Genomic DNA, 19604 nt, shown 5'->3' with positions numbered 1-19604 from the left:
TTATCTCATTCATTTGATTTTGTCTACTCATGATCTAGCTTAGAACAATTTTATTAATAATACACCTAAAACTTTTGCAGTGCTTTCCAGGTGGACTGTGGAGGTTCAAGTGTTAATTTTCCTTTTTTCTCACATACTTCACATTTTCGGAAACTAAGAAAAACCTACCTTAATGGCTTCTGTGTCAAGCACTCTGTATTTTCACCATGTTCATTCAGTTCCATCCTTTAAATGTGTGCCGGAAAGCTGAAGGTTGTGACATATTTAATGTAGCTTTTCATTGAAGTGGGGCATACGCACATTTTTTAAAGCCCACATACAAGAAGGATGCCAAAAGTTTTATTACATTTGGATTTTGCTTCCCATTTGCTATTTCTGTCACTGTCTCTCTGTTCAGGAACAACGTTATTCCATACAGTTTCTGTGTCAGTAATGTCTATCTGCCATGCTTGACTGGCAATTACCACTCTTCTCTCTCAGCACCTTGCATTCTTCATATTATACTCCATCTTATGCACTTTTTCACCAAAGGAGAAGAGGGTCATCCTGAGAAAAACAGAAAAACAGTGAAAAACCAGAGAAATTAAAACTAAATATATAGATCTCTACCTCATCTTGCCTTTTTCTGGGCCATTTTGCAGAGCCTTGCAGATGTAGAAAAGAATCTTTTTGGGGATGATGATGGTGATCTGTAATCAAATAGGCATTTACCTTGCTTAGGTACCTGGATTTGCAGTCAGGACCTAGCACTTTGGTTCCAGAAGTCTTCTTCAGGTCATCTTTCAGCATCCTTGCTGACTTCATTAAAGGTTTAGAAATTCATTTGAACAGTGGAAATCATGACCAGAAAGCAAACAGCCTTTTTCAGTATTGTGCTATTATGACATCCTATTCTTCTCCTTTTATATAGAAGGCCAGGTTTTCTACTGGATACCTTTCTAAGGCATATCTATTTTAACCAACGTCAGCTTTCCTAAATTCTACCAGAAATCCTTCCATCATGAACATATTCAGGCACAAAATGGCCTCTTAAATTATTGATCAAATGTTTGGCTTTTCTTAATTCAGTGGGAAAAAAATCTGCAATTGCATTTGTAAGGGAATCCCAATGGCCTGTTCAGTTCTGTTTAGACCAATTATTATGTTTATGGCTCCAATCAATAGCATATGGCATTTAGTAGAAAGGAGATAAATTTAAAGTATATACACAGCATTTGCATCCAGAATTCTGAATGAGAAATAACAAACTTCAGAGTAATTATTCGCAGAGTTCAACACTGCACTTTATCAGGGTTGACTTCATGCTTCTTAAACGAACTTTTTGAAAAGTTTAGAGGAGAAGTATTTGTGTTTGCCTCATGCTGCATAATGGGTAGAAGAACAAAGGGCAGATATTAATTGAGTATATGAGTTACTTAGTAGCAAGACCATCCTGACTCTCGGGCTCAGAGGCTGACCTACTGATAAGGTAACCAAACTGGTGATTGGATGCTTTAATTATAATAATTATTTCCCCATTAGGTATAGGGATCCTGCTGCCTTCAGCACTACACATTAAGGCATCAAGGTGACCCTTTGCTCAAAGAGCTCTCTAAGATGTTAAAAAGCAGCTGCAACATGCACAATAGGGAGCACAAGAGCAAATCCAGGCTACGTGAGCAGGCGTAAACACAGGACCTCCTCTCAGCTTGCTGGTACTGCCCAGTGCTGCGCTGGCAGGCTGCCTCTGCCCCCAGCTACTGAAAGTCGAGTGTGGAGGAGTCTCAGCAATCTTCAGCACTGCTCAGCTCAGTTATTATGCTGATGTACACGAAGTTCTAAGAAACTTCAAAGAGGATGTGAGATGTGGTGCTGCACATTGCAATACACTCAGTCTTCATGCTTCCCAATCTCCATGTATTTTTGCTCCATAGCAGCTGCATTATAAGATTGACCGCTGGTACTGCAGCACTTCTTCCATTTCATGTTGCTCCCACAGATCTAAGATGGGACAGGTGACTCTCATTTTCTATGAGAGCCTTAAAGGTTTTCACAGTCCTACGGAGCAGGAAGTTTTTAGGTGAGACAATTCTAGTATAAGTATAAAAGCAAGGAAAAAAATCTGTTTGAGACTAAAAAAGAAAACTTTTCACTTAAACAGATGATACTTAATGAACAAAACCCTAATGCTGCTCCTGAATACAATGTTTTTTGCTCCCTCTGCTGGCTCTGACACGGCAGCTCAGCAGCACCTCTGCCAAAGCAAGCTGCTGGTGGCTCTGGGCACAGAGCTCAGCACAGCTGCTGTCTCAGGGAATGACTGCAGGAGTAGCTGCTGGCATGACTGACATTGTACCCACCCCTTCAGGGAGAAATAAAAAAACCCCAAAAACAACAAACCAGCAACCCTGAAAGCACAAATCTGGTAAAAAAGTCACAAGAAATCATCATTACAGCATTTTAGACCGTGCATCAGGCTTGCAAATCCAATCACTTCTCACTTCAAGGCAAAATTAGTGAAAAAAAGGTGAAGAAAGTTTGCTCTCAGCTCACACAGAAAATGTTGTTGTGCGACATAAAAACAGACATAAGATTCTCACGTAAATAAACATACTGCTAAAATAATTTCCTATTAGAAAGATAATCCCTCCCTTAGTTGAGAGATTGAATCTATTCAGATCTCACCATGGCCACTTCTTCACTGAGCAGTTACAACCCTTATCCAAAACGAAGACTGAGTTAATTACATTCACAGGTGATACAAAACCAGGAATTGTTGCAAATCCCAAGGAGAACAGAGAAGTAGTGTGGATTGCATTTAATTCCGTGTAGCTTCTTGTACTTGCCCTGTAACTGTCAAAGCTGAGAAAGAAATAGAGTTTGAAAATAAAACAAAATTAGATTCAGCCTGGGAAAATTCACACAGGGGAAAACTCTTCTGAAACTAATTTTTTTTTTGAGGAAAGGGAAATACTTGAAGAGCTGACTGGTAAGAGATGGATGGTGGGAATGAATAAATGAGTTACAAGTCTGCAATGCAATGCACTGAAGAGAAAAGCCAATGTGATTATAAGTTTCTTCCACCTGAGGTTATGCAATCATGCAGGAAAGATTAAAAGATCTAACTCAGCCAAAATCAGGTTGTTGCTTTTGATCGGGTTCATTTTGTCCCAAATGCATGCCCCAGATTACAGAGTTTGATTAAACTGGGGGGAAAGTAACATCCACCAAGCATGGTTAATTTTGCTGATCCTCTATAAAACATCACTCAAAGCTTCAGGGGGGTCACAGTGAGCAGCACATGTACCTTGCAGAGCACACTGTGGGGAAGTACTGAGAGTGGACCACGCACAGCTGGTGATAGGGTTTTCCCAGGGATCCTGCTGTGGCACTGCAAGACCAAAAATGAAAATGGACCAGACTTCCAGATCCAGAAAGAGAGATAACTTTGAATTGCATAAAAGGTGCATGTTTCTTGCCACCACATAGGTTGACTATCTATGACTAGTGTATCTCTAACCAAAAACTAATCAGCAAAAAGAGAGGGAGAACTGGATCCATAGGGGGTATGACTTTAAAGAAATGACAGGTAAGTGAGCAGAGGATTTGAAGGACAATTTATACATTGAAAATGTTCTAGTAAATGAGCTCTAATAGACTGCTGAATAATCCCAGGGGAAACAACAGAAGCAGTTCATACATTAAAAAAGCCCTGGTCAAATTACTAATGAACAGAAAAATAAAGGACAATCCTGCAATGGCTATAGAGAGATGACAAGACAAGCTGATACAATCTTTAACTCACATTATTCTATATCAAAACATCACTGAGCACACAGGAACAGGAGTGAGGCCAAATTTAGCCCTGGTAAAAGCAGATTAATCTGTTTAAAAGACAGGAGATGGTAGATTATGTGCACTAAGCTCCTGACAAATATTGTCACCCAGTAATTCCTGAACCATAGCATTTTAGTTGTTTTCAGTATTGATGGAGAAATTCAGAGTGCAAGATGCCACACAGTATGTGGAAAATGTGTTATATCTTTTGATAAGCTAATTCAGCAGTTAATTATCCTGATTCTTTAATACATGCTCTTTGCTTACAATTTGATTTTTTTACTCCTGTTTTCTAACGATTGGGCTTCGTCATGCCTTTACTAAAGAGCCTTCAAATATTTTCCTCCCTGCATAGGCAATGCAGCCTACAAACTAATCTCCATGAAGTCAAATTAAGGCATTCAATCCCCAAGAGAGACGTGATTTAAAACTCATCCCTCCTGTTGTTTTCTCCTATTGGCTAATTTAAGTAGCTCTCTTCTCAGCATGCTGGCTCTAGTGAATTCTGTTCCTTAGCACCCAACCCTCCAAAGTGTTGTTAAATCAGGAATGAAGGGTTTGAAAGACAGGCACTGCAATGTTCAGTGTTTGCAGTGCAAATACTTCCGTTGATCTGTGCCCCAGGCTTTGTAACCCTAAAAAAAGAAGACCCTAACTAGACATACTTATCCTATATGGATCTGGACATTTCCACACCAATATTTCAGGAGCGCTGTATTACCTCTGTAATTCCTTTCCTCTAAATCTGAGACCTTGCTTTATGGAATATTCCATTTCAAGTTATAGAGAGGGTATTTAATGCCACTATTAACAGATCTTCTAATAGACTTCTAGATAGTGACCCACAGACAGGAGCTAGAGAATTATGAAGAGAAGAGGGTGAAGTAAATTCTGACATGTTATAAATGGATGCAGTGACATCAGGTTCATAGAAAGTCAGTTTTAAATCAGTCATAGGTTGGGCCTCCGCTTATTTTGTGGGTCACAGTAAAGAACCACAATATGTAGAAAGATACCAAAAATTGGCAGGGCCTGCCAAGGATCTACTAGATAGGTCAAGAGCGGGTCATTTACCTATTCAACTGGAAATACCTTAGTAGAATTATTTGACTGAAACCTACTGGAGAACTAGCTGCTTCATGGCTCTGCAGGTGGAGGAGGCAGCTGGAAAACCTCAGCAGTAAAGAATCAGGAATTCATTATGAGATATACAAAGTGCTTCACAAGCAGACCACTAAGCTTTGGGTGAGAGACAGAAAGAAGAAATGCAGGATTTTATAGGTGAAGTTTTGATTAACTGTGGGACTTACCAAGCTCAAAAGAAACCAGTCTGGAGGCAGTTCAGAGGCACCATAGTTGGGAGACTTAGCCAGCTGGTCAGGTTGATAGACAGCTGCAGGGAGTGATTCAGCCCAGCTAAGGTCTGATTCACCCTCTAGAAGTGCCAAGCTTTTGATTTAGATCTTAGGTAAGATTGACTCACTCCCTGAAGGTGCCTTTCTCCAAAAGCGGTGGAGAGACCCTTCTGTCTTTTAGAAGGGGCTAAACGACAGCTGGAAGGACTGGGTCTACCCACAACTGATTTTCACTGCAACCTGTCCCAAACAGCTGAGCCTGAGGACAAATGCCTGCATGATGGGAGTCTGGAAAAGGGTTTGTGCAGGTGCTGAGTCAGAGAATTTGGTGCTTTCATGTGAGAGAAAGTCATGATAAGGGAAACTCCAGGGAAGTTACATCCCAGCAGAGGGAAGCACATGATGTCAGTTTGCAGATACCTTAACAACCAGCCTGATGCTCCTCACTAGGAGCAGATTACAAGAATTGCATGAATGCCAAAATCGTGATGTACATTTGGCAATTTTATAGCTATTACTAAGCATGTGTGTTTCAGCTGACTCTGAAGAACCAACTTAGAATAGGTCATACCTTTCTAATCCAAACCCAATAATCAGTATTTATTCTTTATTTAAGGAAGAACTATTTAGTTCTTTTAACTATTTAAGAGATCCGTATTTTTGCCTTTACACATCTTTCTCTCTTGATTCCATGTGGTTTTGAAAGCTATCAGGTAAAACATACACTGCAGGATGTGGAACGCTGATCTTCCTACTTGGTCCTATCTTTACTGTAATGGGGATTAGTTGTTTCTTAATGCTATTGTGAAATTTTATTACTTTGTATGAGGTGCCACAAGGCTCTTGAGTGGACAAGACAATGACCTTGTAAAAATTTGTGTTTGGATGGTGTATAAACTATAGAGTTGACAGTCAAGTCCAGGGATTAAATATTGCCTTTTACCTGCTCCAAGAAGAGAGGTACTACACAAAAATTATTTCCCAATCATTTCTGCAGATAAAACTCATTATGACTTTCTCAATTCTTAATCAATACTTTAAAGGCCCTCTGTTTTATAGAACATCTCATCAATATTGTATTTATTTTAATAATTTATCCTTTATTACAGAACCAGATGGAGCCTGCGGCACACTTGTCCTCAAGAAACCAGAACAAGGGGGAGAAGGTGCCCAGAATGCACATCACCTGGGATGAAGACTCGCATTTTCCTCCCTTCTGTCCATATGTCAGCTAAGTCTTGGGTTCAGTCACAGGAACTAACCATTTCCAGTGGTCCTGCAGTCACACTGTCGCCTTGGGATGGCAGGCCTGTGGAGAGGAGATTGTTCTGCTCTCCTTAACACTGATTAACTGTGGGAAATGCCATCTGTTCCTGCAGAATGGCTCACATCTCTCAGGAGACCTTAACATCATTTGCCAGGTTTCCCTGAGTGCTCTCTGGACTTGGGGGAAAGGAGTAAAGTGTTGTGATGAAAAGGTCCATCACATTCATTTCTCCGAAGCTGGGAAGCAGAGTGACAGTCATCTCAGCTGAAGGGTCTTGGGTTTTTGTAAAATTGCCCCTCACCCTTTCCTGCATGTATTTATAAACATGTATGATACCAATCAAGAAAAGGGATATTTTTTTTATTCAAGGTGTAGGTCTGAACTGAGGGGCAGGTGAAACTGGTGAAGTAGAGTAAACAAAGGCAAGAGACAACAGAGCAGCAAAGGAGAGCTGGAAATAGAAAGTGCAGAAAACAACAAAAAATCAGCCCAACGAGGCAGGTTGCTAGATGTAAGATGTTGACACAAATGTGTTCCAACAGTATTGTATCACAGGGAAACCAGATTAAATACAAGAACAGTATAATATGAAAGAAATTGTATAGAATATAATGGCAACAGATATAAAGAACAGGAAAAAAGTAAGGGGAAGGAAAAGAAAATCCTAAAGCCATTGAGACAGAAAAAGCACATCACTTTTTATTGTTTTGCAGTGCAAGAACAACTAAAATTGGTTCCTTGTAAAACAGGCAAATTGGAAGACAAAAGGGTAAGATTGGACCGACGCTTTTCTTCCCTTCCAGGCACAGATTCATCCTGCTGGTAGTTAGATGCCTGACTGTGCTCCCTAAAGCCTGGAATATTATTGCCTTAAAACCACTCTGTAATCAATGACTAGCAAGACAGTACCTCCAGGAGGGAATTCAGACAAATCCATCTCTCGCTTTTGACTGGAAGGACTCCAAGGTGATGAGAAGCCAGGTCTCAGTCCTGTGCCTACCTCTCAAACAATCTTCCTTACTACCCCACAAGCCTTAATCTCTGTGTCCCTCAATTTATTTATGTATAGAGCCCTAATCTGCACACTCACAGCCATTTCTCATCCTCAGAGCAAAGACTGCTGCCTTTGCACAGGGGAGCTGTGCATGCTGCCACTGCCTCTGTTGAACCTCTTTTGTGAAGAAATATAACATTTCAGTAGGTGAAACTGCTGATACATGTCAGTCACAACCTGTGGCACTACATCCCCCACACTACACTATGATCTCAGAAATGTTCCTTAGACCTCAGCCTTGAATAACAGCACTTGGGCCAGCTCCTCTTGAGCTTATCAGAAACAGTGTCTGTTCCCAGGAACTTGTGCTATGTCACGAGCTTGTTTTTTAACAGCCTTGGAAACTTACTTTTCTTGCCTGAGTAACAATGGAAGTGGAACAACAATTTTGAACTTTTAAAGAAAGTTACTGACCAGTTGTGACCAAGATGGAAAATTGTTACAGCTAAAGCCAATTCTCTTGCAAACCTATAAACAGCAGTCCTAAGTGAGACCCTTGGAAGTCAAACCAAGACCTTTCTTGTGCTTTAACTTTCATATTAAACCTGCTTTTGCTGATACCTTTGGTGGTGATTCTCTGAGCAATCTAAATCACCCATTCATGATGCATCTTAAGACACTCTCCAGGTAAAACTACTCAAGGCTTATCTAGAGCCAGAGAAGGCCACATACACCCAACTCTGCTGTGGCAGGAGAGTTCAATTGGAGCTAGGAGAAAGCAAGTCAGTCCCCTATGCTTTCTGAACTTGATTAGGATTTAAGCACTTTTCCAGCTGTGAAGAAATTGGGAGCTGCTCCAATCCCACTAAGTTTGGGTATTGCACATCTTACATATTTCCCCTTCAACAGCTCCATCCCTTTCAACAAAATGCTTCATTAGAGTCACTAAGCTTAGTGGAGCAGCAGAGTTATTCTTTCACTTGTCCTTTCCTTATCCACTGCCCGAGCCTCAGAGCATTTCAAGTCACAACACATGAGCCCAGTCAGATGCTGACATGGTGTGACAAGCTTTGCTTCTGTGGCGTCTCTTTTGTTTAAAACCCTGTCGATTACATTTTCTTCTAAAACACAGGCTGATTTCCAACTTTACGCCCACAGAATGATTCATTTGACTTCTGAGTTGTCTGAAAGCTTATGAAGATACCCTCCCAGCATCCCCTCAAAGGGAGGAGGGTAAAAAAGGGGTGAACATAGTTATTTCTTTTGCTTCCAGAAGTTAAGGGCATACTCAAGCTTGATAAAGGCTCTCCTCGTGCTTAGTGAAGGGTTTACTAAGATGGAGCAATTGAAGTCAATGTTTAATTTAGTCCTAATAATGCAGACTCTTCCAGTTCCCTTGAAACCTGCCGTACTAGAGGCAGATGATAGCAGTGGTTTTCACAGCACCAATGGTAAATGTATGCAAATCCCTACATCATTCAGATTAAACTTTTGCTAAGTGGAAGCAAAATGGTTTCTTCTGGACCTAATTCTCACAGAAGCAAAGAAAAGATCCATGCAGACAAAGGCTCAGTTCTTCCAATAAGAGAAGGGCCAGGTGAAAAAGCAAAGATGCAAAGCTAACCACCTGTTTATCCATTACATATAGAAAGGATTCATTTACCTTAGAGAAAAGGAAGCTCAAAGGATGGGAAATATTCAAATCCATGAAAAAGCTTGTAAAACAGATCTATCTATAGAATATCTATTGTTTGTAATGTGTCTGGCAAAGGACAATACACAGACAGAAAGGAATTCCCTGCCCAAAGAACCTACAGTCTAATATTGGTACTTTCATGGCTAAATATTTTTTAAAAAATCTCTATGGTAACAGAAGTTCACAGCTTTAAAGAACACAGTGAAAGTGTAGTGCCTAAATCTATTTATAGAGATGTGTAGGAAACACAGTTAAGGAGAGAGACAGTATATTAATGGGAATGGCTTGGCTATTGAATTTCTGGAATTCAGCACCAAAGTGAAAGAGCCTCAAGGGAGAACATTCAATAAGGGCTGAAGAGTTCAGAGGGGCATGCAAATAGTACCTTTTACTCAAAGACAGATTTCATCTGTACCACAACTCATCCGAGACCTTTCCAGTCCAAAATTTCCTTCCCTAACCTTACAGTTCAAAGAGCTGCTGGGCAGAATCAGTCAAGTGTGGTGAATTGGTTGACCTTGAGCAATGTGCTGTTCACAAGTAGTTCAGACTTGTTTTGGTAGGTGTTGGTAAGGGATATATGACATGACTTACAGGGAGAGGTAGAAGGGAGAACCGTGGAGTCTGGCTAGTGGATTATCTGAAAGGAGCACAGGAAAATGAAGCCACTATCACTGGTCTACCTGGGATCCAGTTCACTACCCACAAAGAAATGGAGAGATGTCCTGTAAACCACCCACCTCTGAGCTGCTTTTGATGTACCCTTCTGCTCCCCTGGCCCTCTGTGAGCTGTAATGTGTGACAGGATTTAACAAAATTCTGCAGTACAGTTTGCAAGATCAATGGAACTGACCCATCTCTCATGGGCTGCTTAACAGAACAGCCACAGAGGCTACCCCTTCTGTTCCCCTGGACATTATGCTCTTTTATTTGGCAAAAGGAATCAAAATTAAGAGGATTTTAAGGAAAAGGGTGAGCTGCACACAAGCAAACACAACTTTAGGGGGCAAAAAAAAAAAAAAAAAGAAAAGAAAGAAAAAAACTAAAAGGTTAAGAAAAAACAGGATTTTGAGAGTTTAAGAAAGAAATGAGCATCTGTGTGGTGGAAATGGAAAAAGCTGCTATTGCATGGAGCTCACACCACATCCTCCTTGGGGTCTGGCTTTTTGGGCTCAGGGTTAGTTTTGCTAAAGCCACTAATCTCCAGTCTTGAAGTTAAGACAGAACTCCTTGAGAAGCTTTTGGGGGAGCCTTCCATTACCCATCATCATGTTCTTTGTGGCCAGAAATGTACTGACAGTTAGAAAAAATATTTTGCCCCTTCTCCAATAAAATGAGATAAATAGTTGATTTAATGATGTAATGACATCTACCAGTCTGGTAAAAAATGGGCTGTAAGTAGTAGCTACATATAGAGAAGGGTAACTTTATAATTGAAAAATTTTGATGGAAAGCACTATTTTCACTGCAGTCAGAATATTTGCCTAGAGAATCACTGTTAATCAAATCTTCTTAACAAGAAATACAAGTTAGCAAGCTAATTTCTTTCATATAAACTATCTTTTCCAGAGAAAAATATGTTCCTTTTTCTTTAATGAAAAGCATTTATTTTAGGTTGCCTTTAATGCATTGTTTCCAATTGACAAACTCCTCTCTGAAGCAGAAATTCTTATTAGTCCCCAGGCTCATGATGGTGTAGTTTAAGGTAGTGGCTGTCATCCTGTTCCTGTTATTTCAGTCCTTAACATTGGCCACTTGTCCCTGTAGCATTGCTTTCTTCTCCTGTACATTGACAGCATTTCCCAGCTTAGTATCATTGAGGAATATCTCCTAAGAGGTAGGAATGCATCACTTGGGAACAATGGTAAATGACACAGACCTATGTGATAAATCAGTCAGAGGGTGACCATGCCTAATAAATGTGATTGTGGGATACATCCCCAGTAAGGGGACAGAAATACTTCTGCCACTGTATAAAAAGGTGGTGAGGCTGTTTATCACCCTCACTGTTTTGCAGTGAGCTGCTGGAAGAACTTAAGAGAGAATAGAATGGCTGCACCATTAAAAGATGTAGTACTGACACTTGTACAAAACAACAGGACTGTAGGAAAGATGGCCAGGAAAAGAAAAAGAAAAAAAAAGCAGATACAGAGGGGAAGAGAGAAGGAAACTGTTCTTGCAACAGGTGAAAAAAATGTATGTAGGTGGAAAATAGATGCAGTGGAAGAAAAATCAGTGAAAAGGGACAGATAGAAAGAAAACAGTAAGACCTTTGGTGGTTTAGGATTGTATCTACTCTAAAATTTTGCCCCAAGAAAGGCGTTTGAGAGCAGCAGGGAAAGGCAAAATGGCACCTTAGTAGTAAAACACTTGAAGTGAGCTGGGCCTGCCAGGGAAACTATTGTCTGCCCCAAGGTAAGTTTACAGGTAGAAAATATCTTCTTACATTTGGAGCAGGAAAGAGATATTTTTCACTTGTACTGTCTCTTATTTTTCCCTGTTGATTCGATTCAGTTGACTCACTGTCCACCAAATAACTTGAGAAAAAGAACCAAAAGTGGAAAGTTGAAGCAGTCTGTTTTGGCAATTTGTGAATCAAACTCTTGACTTCCTCCCCCCCCCCTCCCCCCCCAAACTCTCTTGTTTGGAAAGTCCTAGGATTTTTTTTTAAATGCACAGATTTAACTCCACAATGTAACATTCTGCTTGATCTGAGATGAAACTTTCATTCTTAAAAAGAAAAAAATGTTTGCAGGTGGTTTTGTCACCAGTGGTGAGCCCATATCTGCTGCATCTCAGATGCACATTCGGTGCGGATGGCAACATGGCACTGAGCACTTGCAGGGCTGCATGTCTTTGCAGAAGTGATCACACATTTAGTGAAGAGGTATGGTAGCAGCAGGCAAGCCATCCCCTTGGTGCCAGGAATATGGTCCTTCTACATGGAAGCACAGGACAGAATTCTTAATAAGCCACTCTCGCCAGTTTCCTTATTTATAACCTCTTTCCATTTCAGTGCTGTCTCAAGACACTTGGAGGCTTATCTTTCTGGGTAATTTTTTCATGCCAACCCATCTGACAGTGTGATTTTCTATACTTCCCTAACAAGTGTCTTCTGAGCCTGAAAAAGTGTAGATAAGTGAACTGAAAAAACAAGGAAATCATTTGGATGGAATGGTCAGAGGGGGTGAGAGGCCTCTAACCCTTTCCAGTGTTCCTCAGAAAAATTTAAGGTTGAGGGACTGTTGGGGGATTTATTTTATTTTCTTTTTTTTCTCCCTAGTGATTTCTGTTGTGGTAGCAGATCTCTGTCTAGTGGGCAGGTAAATTACAAAACTATCAGGTTAAAAAGGCACCAGAAATGCCAGATCAGATTTGCAGATCTCTGGACCTGCTCACACAAACAGACAGGCCACAGGCAATAGCCATTGTTGTCTGTGGCAGGAAACCACCTCATGCCTTGACTCTGCCCACATCACACGTGAACAAAGATATCTTTCTGATTCTTCCTATCCTGAGCCTCTTCTGTGGACTTTCCTAAGGGCCATATGTAGTCCAATCCTGACAATAAAGGAAGATATCTCTTCTCTCCTGATCTCACTTCTGCCCAATTAGTCTATTTTTCAGGGCAGGAGGAGGAAAATAATTTGATGATACCTGAGAACTCCACAGTTATTTACAGTATCCTGGTGCATTTTGCTAGGAAGGCACAGTATCCAATAGATCAGTGAACACATGGCAAAATCACAAATGAACAAGAACAGGATATGAGGGAGGAAACCACATGGAAGTGAACAGCCATGTGTGGAGTATGAATGACTACAGAACAGAGAAATCCAACAACTCTGTAAGAAAGGAGGTGGGAGTTACAGCAGGTCACGAACTGAACATGAATCCACAGTGTCCTGCTGTTGTGGAGAAAGCAAATATCCTGCTGAGCTGTATAAACAGAAGAATCATTTGCCAAGTCCACAAAATAATCCTGCCACTTCACTCAGAGATGTCCATGAGCCAGCCTCAAGAGCTGCAGCTATGTGTTCTACCCTAGGTGCCAAATTCCAACAGTGCTTTTAGAAAATCTCCAGGACCATAGACTTTGTTTAGATTTGATAACCTTCACTGAATGGCAGCTTAGAAGTAGTAATTTTGTTCCTAATACAAACAGCCTCCCCACTAGCAATAAATATATTTTTGTGCTATAATACTTTACATAAGCATTATGTATTTATTAGCCAAAATAAGAGTTTAATGCAAGGCATCTAACAAATTATGTTTCCTGTTCAAATGTATCATAATCATGAAACATAATATTTTCTCTTTGTTAAAACATATGCATGCTTTAAAAACTTTGAATCCATATTTCATCCATAAGCAATACATTAATTCTCCTCTTCCTACTTCACATCTTTCCTGAAATGATGATGAATATTTTTCTCTTCTTCATCAGTTGTTTGACTAGATCAGGTTCAAAGCTAGCATATCTCTCAGACACTGCATTCAAGTATACTTCCCTGCTTACCAGAAGGCTGAAACTGAATCACATTTCCAAACCCCTAAGATTACTGGGGTTGTTGTTGACAAAGTCATCCAGCCCACAGGCAGTACTATCAGCTGTTCACCCCTAACTCTGAGCACAAGTTCACAGTCCAGAGCTCCTCATCAAAACCCTCCTGAAGGTTTGCACACAGCTCATACTGCATCTCTCTTGTGTAGTGAGAGCTGATTGCCTCCGCTCCATCCCTTTTGACACAATCAGTCTGAAAATTATACTCATGGAATCAGACACTCTGTTTTTTAGTCAGCAAGGTTCAGCTTATGAAGAAACTGGGAACAAGCTCCCACTTTTCTGTAGTCTCAGGGCAAAAAAATTAAATTCATTGCTTATCTTTGTTCCCTTTACAAAAAATATTAGGTCTCGCAGGTTCACCCTACTTGCAAGTTTACCAAAACTGTTGCTGCCTGGTTGGGCATGCAGACCAGCCTAAAGGATCAATAATGCTCTACCTCTACTACTGAGTCTCACTCAGTCTGCATTTCAGTTTTCTACTGGACTTTTTGAGGGACATTGTTGTTAATCCAAGCCGGTACAGAGGACATCCATCTTCAACAACCATTATAACTGATTTGTATCCACCATCTGATGAACAGGTAAGGTGAAAAAGTTAAATTTCTTCAAGGATATATTGCAACAATTGGATTTATGTATTGTAAAGAAGAGAGAAATGAACAAAAATATAACTGTCTCTAGAAATAAATATAAAACTGCTGCAAAGGAAAGAATCAAGTTTTGTTCATGTCCATGGTGGTTAAGGTGGGAAATAATGAGGAAAAACTGAAAGCAAGCTAGTGTTAGAGAAGTTTTAGCAGTAAGGGTAGCAAAGCATTGCAATAGATTTCCTCCTTTACAGCAAGTTGTCACAGAACTATTCTGCTCTCCAAGAGATGTGGAGGGAACTCTCCAATAACTTTACTGAGGGCTGAGTAAACTCATAGTTAAAATTCTTTCTTAACAACAGACTGAAGTTGGAAGACACAGTTTGTCTGATTTGGAAGCCTCTGTCTCCTTTGAGAAAGCAAAGTTTCATATTAATATATTATTGGAAATTCACCTCCTAACCCATATCAGACGGAGGATCTTGGAATTCTCTGTGCCTTTGAAAATTTTTTCCTTGGACAAGTGGTCCTGAGGCCCTTAGCAGAGCTGAATCACTTCACTTGCTTCAGTCTCAGTGAATGTGGCCTGCAGGCCTGCAGTCTCATCCAGTGTCAAGAGACGTTAATTTCCCAGGGTTCAGATTCGTAAAGGCATTTAGGCTCTCCAATAGTCTTATACAATCCAAATGATTGAGGAACCTAAAACTTAATTATAAAACTAATTTAAACATAAAGCTTTAAAACTAAAGTACTTTGAAAGGCCACAAGACCTTTATAGACCTAGACCCCCCAAGACAAGAAGTATTTAATCTTCAGTGTTTTCACTAGAATGAGATGCTATTCAGTACCTAGGTGTCTTTCAAAATAAGACTTTATTTTCTAAATCACATATGAGCTTTCAAGAAATTGTCCATTGACCTTTATTTCAATGCCTTCAAAAATGCTTGTAGTCCTTTATTTTTATCAGTCATCTCTGTGTGAAAAACTCTGGAGCTCAAAATAGTTCCTGTGTAGTAATTCAGAACACAACTCAAGATGTTTAGCATTAGCTAGAGGTTTGGGGTTCTTTCTTAAGCTTTATTTGTTCTCCAGCTTTTATGGAATTTATCAGAATTTATGTTCTTGTACGTGTAAATAGACACCCTGCTGCCATGGCAGTAGATGGTCTATAAATCAGGGGAATAAATAAACAAACAGACTGGGCCTGATTCACCAGGATGAAGGCATCATATGAAGCTCCCAAGTGTTTCCTCTTGTTTTAGCATTTCTTTTGGGATCATCACTTGAAACAGCTTACTTTGCCTTACAAAGTGAGTATAGTTCTATTTTTTTTTAATTTGTTGTTGTTGTTGTTGTTGTTGGGGCTTTTTTTGTGTTTTGGTTTTGTTTGGCTGCTTTTTTGGTTTTTGATTTTTGGTAGTAGTCTATCTTTGGAACATCCTGTTGAGATCAGTTGGAAGCACTAGGACTCCGAGTGTCTTCTAATCAACAGAGAAGACCTTCCATTGTCAACTGCTTCTCCAGCTTAGGAAGCATCCATGGCCAGGAGCACAAGTGTGGAAGAAGAGCAGAGGATTTCATAAGTCTGCTGTTGCAGAGCAATGTCCAGCACTGGGTGTCTAATGGTATTTCCATGCATGATCGAATAAATTACCATAGTCTCAATTTCAAAAAGGTCAGGATTGACTTTATCCATTGTGTTACTATTTTGATGTTTATTCCTCACATTTCTTTGAATGGAGACTTGCTGCTATCTCCCAGCAGATATTTGTTCCAATCTGCTCCCTTGAACCTTAGCATCCTTTTCAAATTTGGGAAAGCATCAGTGGATTGTATGCATGCAGCTGTGAAGTAAATACCTCCTGTAGCTTTGTTTTTCTTTGGTGTTTTTTTGTTTTGTTTTTCTTTTTAACAAAGATGACTATTAACTGTTGTGGAGGGCAGATCTCATAACTGAGTGTGGGAAGTGGTTCACAGTTTCCATCTACTTATTACTGTGAAATGCTGACCTGCAAATTTTGCAGGCATTCCCACAACCTCTGAAGTAGTACTCCAGCAGGATATAAATACAGCCCTTCTGCTGTCTGCGGTATCAGAGTAGATTCTCAGCTTATCAGCAGGGAAAGCAGAGTACATGTTGGGGCACTGGGAGCCCAGAGAGCTAATATCTTCAGAATTAAACACACTTGCATGAAAATTACCTAGAGCACACCTACACTTCCTAGTTACACGTCATCTGTATAATCCAAGGGTTTAACTGGGATTTTGCTGAGCCTGTGCTGACTCTCTGATGCAGACAAAGCTTCAGCTATTACTACTAGTAGTGATTATGACCTCTAGATATTGAGATTTATCTTATCCATACTGGTTCAGATAATGTGTCAGATTCATAATGTTGCTGATGTTGCATTCTCATGGAGACTCTTGGAATAAATACAACATGCCAGAGCTGAGCAGAGGAACAACATTTCCTTCAGCAGTAGCAGAGTTAAAGTGAAACAAGCAGCATGGTAATAGTCTCTGCTATTTCATTGACACTGGGCTTTTTCTGCTTATGTTACTATTTCTGATAAACACCTTTGCAGTTTTTACTCTGCATGGCACCTTCACCTTTCAATAGGTTCCCATTAAAACCCACAATTACTTTTGCATTGTTTTCCTCCAAAGTCACATTAAGGCCATCAAAGCTGTTGACACCCCCCCAAAAACCTTGAGTCTGGCCGAGCAGCTGCTGCATGTGCTCTGGCCATGGTTACTGAGCTCCTCATCACTGTCTCACAGCCCTGCGTGCTCAGGGAAAGAACCATGGGTTTCTTTTGTGTTTGTATAACCCTTAGCATAGCAGAGTCCTGGTTCAGAATTAGGATGGATGGATGGATAGATCCTCCCACATTTCAAAAAAACAAATAATAATGACATTGGAAAGAAGGAAAATGTACAGCAGAAATAGCTGCATTACCAATTGATGCAAGTCGGAGGGATGGTATTAAATTTAACCTCCTACAACACTCCAGAGTTAATTTGAGGTCCGTGGGATTTTTAAGAAGAAACACGGCCTACTTTTCTGAATAGTTAGACAAAAGGGTTTTTGTTAAAATGTACTAAACTTGCATTAAGAACAAAATAAATTTAAAGATTAAAATTTCCTCAAATTAAAAGCTTGAATAAGCATTTTGGGGGAAGGAAGAGAATCTCTGCTCCTGGATTTGCATAAAACCTTTTAATGGAGGGTTTTATTTAAAGCCCCCTGGTAACTCCTGGGGAGCTAACATTTTCTTTGGGAGAATGGAAGAAGTCAAATGCTGAAGTTTGCTTCTGTGACCATTTTTACTGAAATTAATTCTGGGGGTTTGTGACAGAGACAGCATGCATGTTTTTAGGGTTGAGCATAAGGACTGATGATTGCTCCTGTATATGGGCTTTTTTATGCTTTTCAGGCTTATACTCTGTTTTGTGCTTTCTCTTTGTCACCTGAGCTTCATGTAAAAACTCACTGAAGCAGAAAGCAAAACTCCAATTGCTCCTGGCTTCCACAACAGAGAGTTATCTTTCTCTGGTGAACATTTAAATGTGTATCCTAGTAAAGGAAGCAAATCAAGAGGAGGTTTTGAGGGAGTATAATTCTTAAGTATCCTGTAACCCAGGGATAAGGGCTGGGCTGAACCTCCTGATCTGAGGAGGGGGTGGAGAAGGTTCCTGTGATTAATTTCCTTTAGAAATGCCCTTGTATGAAAGATAAGAAACTAAAAAGAAGAATCTGAGCATGCAGGAAGAGAAATTGTTACTCAAATGAAGCTTTTGCTATAGCAGAGACATCAGTAACAACTTTCTCCTGAAGATTTATTAGTGGTGAATAAGACGGGGTGGAAGAGCCAGCACAGCTGCCTTTGCATGGCAAAAAAGACAGTCAAGCTCTTAATAGAGGGAGTGGGCACTGGAGATAGGGGAATGGAAGTTGGAGCCAGGTTGTGGTTACCTCATGCTCATAAACTCTTTGGCTTGCAGGAAAATTGCTGGCCAGGGGTGCAGTGTGAGCTGTAAGCAGCACCACTCCAGCAGAGCAGCATCATTAAAAATTCACGTGCTGAAACATAGCTACTGTGGCTCTACATACATATCCTGGGCTTTATGAGACTCAACAGCTTCAGGGAGGTATTTCTGAACTTAATCCAGTGTAGGGATTGCTGATTTGCTCACCAAACAGTATGGGGAAATAGCTTATAATGATTTGCCCTAAGATCCCAGCTGTGAGGTGGATCCCCACAGTAGTTTGCATGGAGGTGGGTGAGGCAGAGCCATGGGTTTTGCCTGCAGAGCACTACATTACTGCAGTAGCAGCATCTGACAGATATTTTAAAGAGATGCTCTTTTGCTACAGCAAAGAAGGAGTGGATAATTGCACCATAGGGACACCCCTGGCATCCAGCCATTTATAGTTAATCAGAATTATTCATCTGTTTGGTAAACTTTTATTTCTTTTATAACAAGTGGGAAAATTGACTAAGGATGCAACAAAGAGTTACAGTAAACACACCAGACTGGGAAGCCTGTGGAGACAAGGTAAGGAGCATGCAAAGGAATCATTTACCAAGCTTGTTTTCAGGTGGAAATGCTGAGCACAGGAAGTCTGCTCCTATTCTTTATGTTGAGACTGGTCAATGCATCTCCACTATATCCCTGAAATGGGTTGTATTTTAATAGGCCTGGCTTCCACAGAGAGCAGCTTAATGCTCCACCTGACAGATGATGCTTTGCTGGAAGGCTGGCAGCTCCTGCCAGGGCAGCATCTTGCTGAGGTGGAAGTGTGGTGTCAGCAGCAGAGAAGAGTCCAGTTCAAGGTGTCCATCTCTCTTGTACACACACACACACACACACACACACACACACACACAGCCTTTCTTCTGAAAGGGTTAGCAGAAGGGAGGAGGAAAGCAGCGAGACCTATATAATAGGCACAGGTGGCTGATGCTGTAACTTTAGCCCTTCACAGCCTATTTGCTACAGTCAGAGTTTCAGCTTTAATGAGTATGATGGTGAAAACTGATCTTCTCTGTCCACACAGGCGTTCACTGGGGTGGCTGAAACCAGAAAAAAGCTAAAAAGCAGAAGGGGCCAAAAGCAGGGTCTCCATCTGCCCAGCTGGACATCCCCATCTAGGCCCATTCTCACCTGTAGCACTTTCTCTAAACCAATGGTGGAGTTTCCTCAGCAGAAATCTGCTGTATTATTCTAGGAATAATATTTCCTCATTATCAGCCAAGAGGGTCTGATGGACCAAAGGGAATAAGTCTCTGCTGAGAAAGAAAGATCGTTGATCTGGCA

The 19604-nt window shown here is 40.5% G+C and overlaps 1 protein-coding gene and 1 long non-coding RNA gene across 6 annotated transcripts in view; one reads left to right on the top strand and one right to left on the bottom strand.

The window, feature by feature from the left end:
• The window catches only part of LOC143694110 (uncharacterized), a 502521-nt gene that overhangs the window by 165472 nt on the left and 317445 nt on the right, over nt 1–19604 (top strand). The window lies entirely within an intron of this gene.
• Nucleotides 1–19604, bottom strand: part of LOC143694109 (uncharacterized) — a 68922-nt gene that overhangs the window by 11564 nt on the left and 37754 nt on the right. For 4 of the 5 annotated variants that reach the window (XM_077178507.1, XM_077178509.1, XM_077178510.1 and 1 more), the window contains exon 2: nt 169–546. The gene's annotated coding sequence lies outside the window, so the exon portion shown is untranslated. Of the gene's footprint in view, nt 1–168; nt 547–2683; nt 2842–19604 lie in introns of those variants that run through there. The other variant, XM_077178511.1, reaches the window with a different exon arrangement.

Source organism: Agelaius phoeniceus, chromosome 5, assembly GCF_051311805.1.
Source record: "Agelaius phoeniceus isolate bAgePho1 chromosome 5, bAgePho1.hap1, whole genome shotgun sequence".
Classification (NCBI taxonomy): domain Eukaryota; kingdom Metazoa; phylum Chordata; class Aves; order Passeriformes; family Icteridae; genus Agelaius; species Agelaius phoeniceus.
Note: the sequence above shows the minus strand (reverse complement) of the source record. Positions and strands in the feature narration are given on the sequence as shown.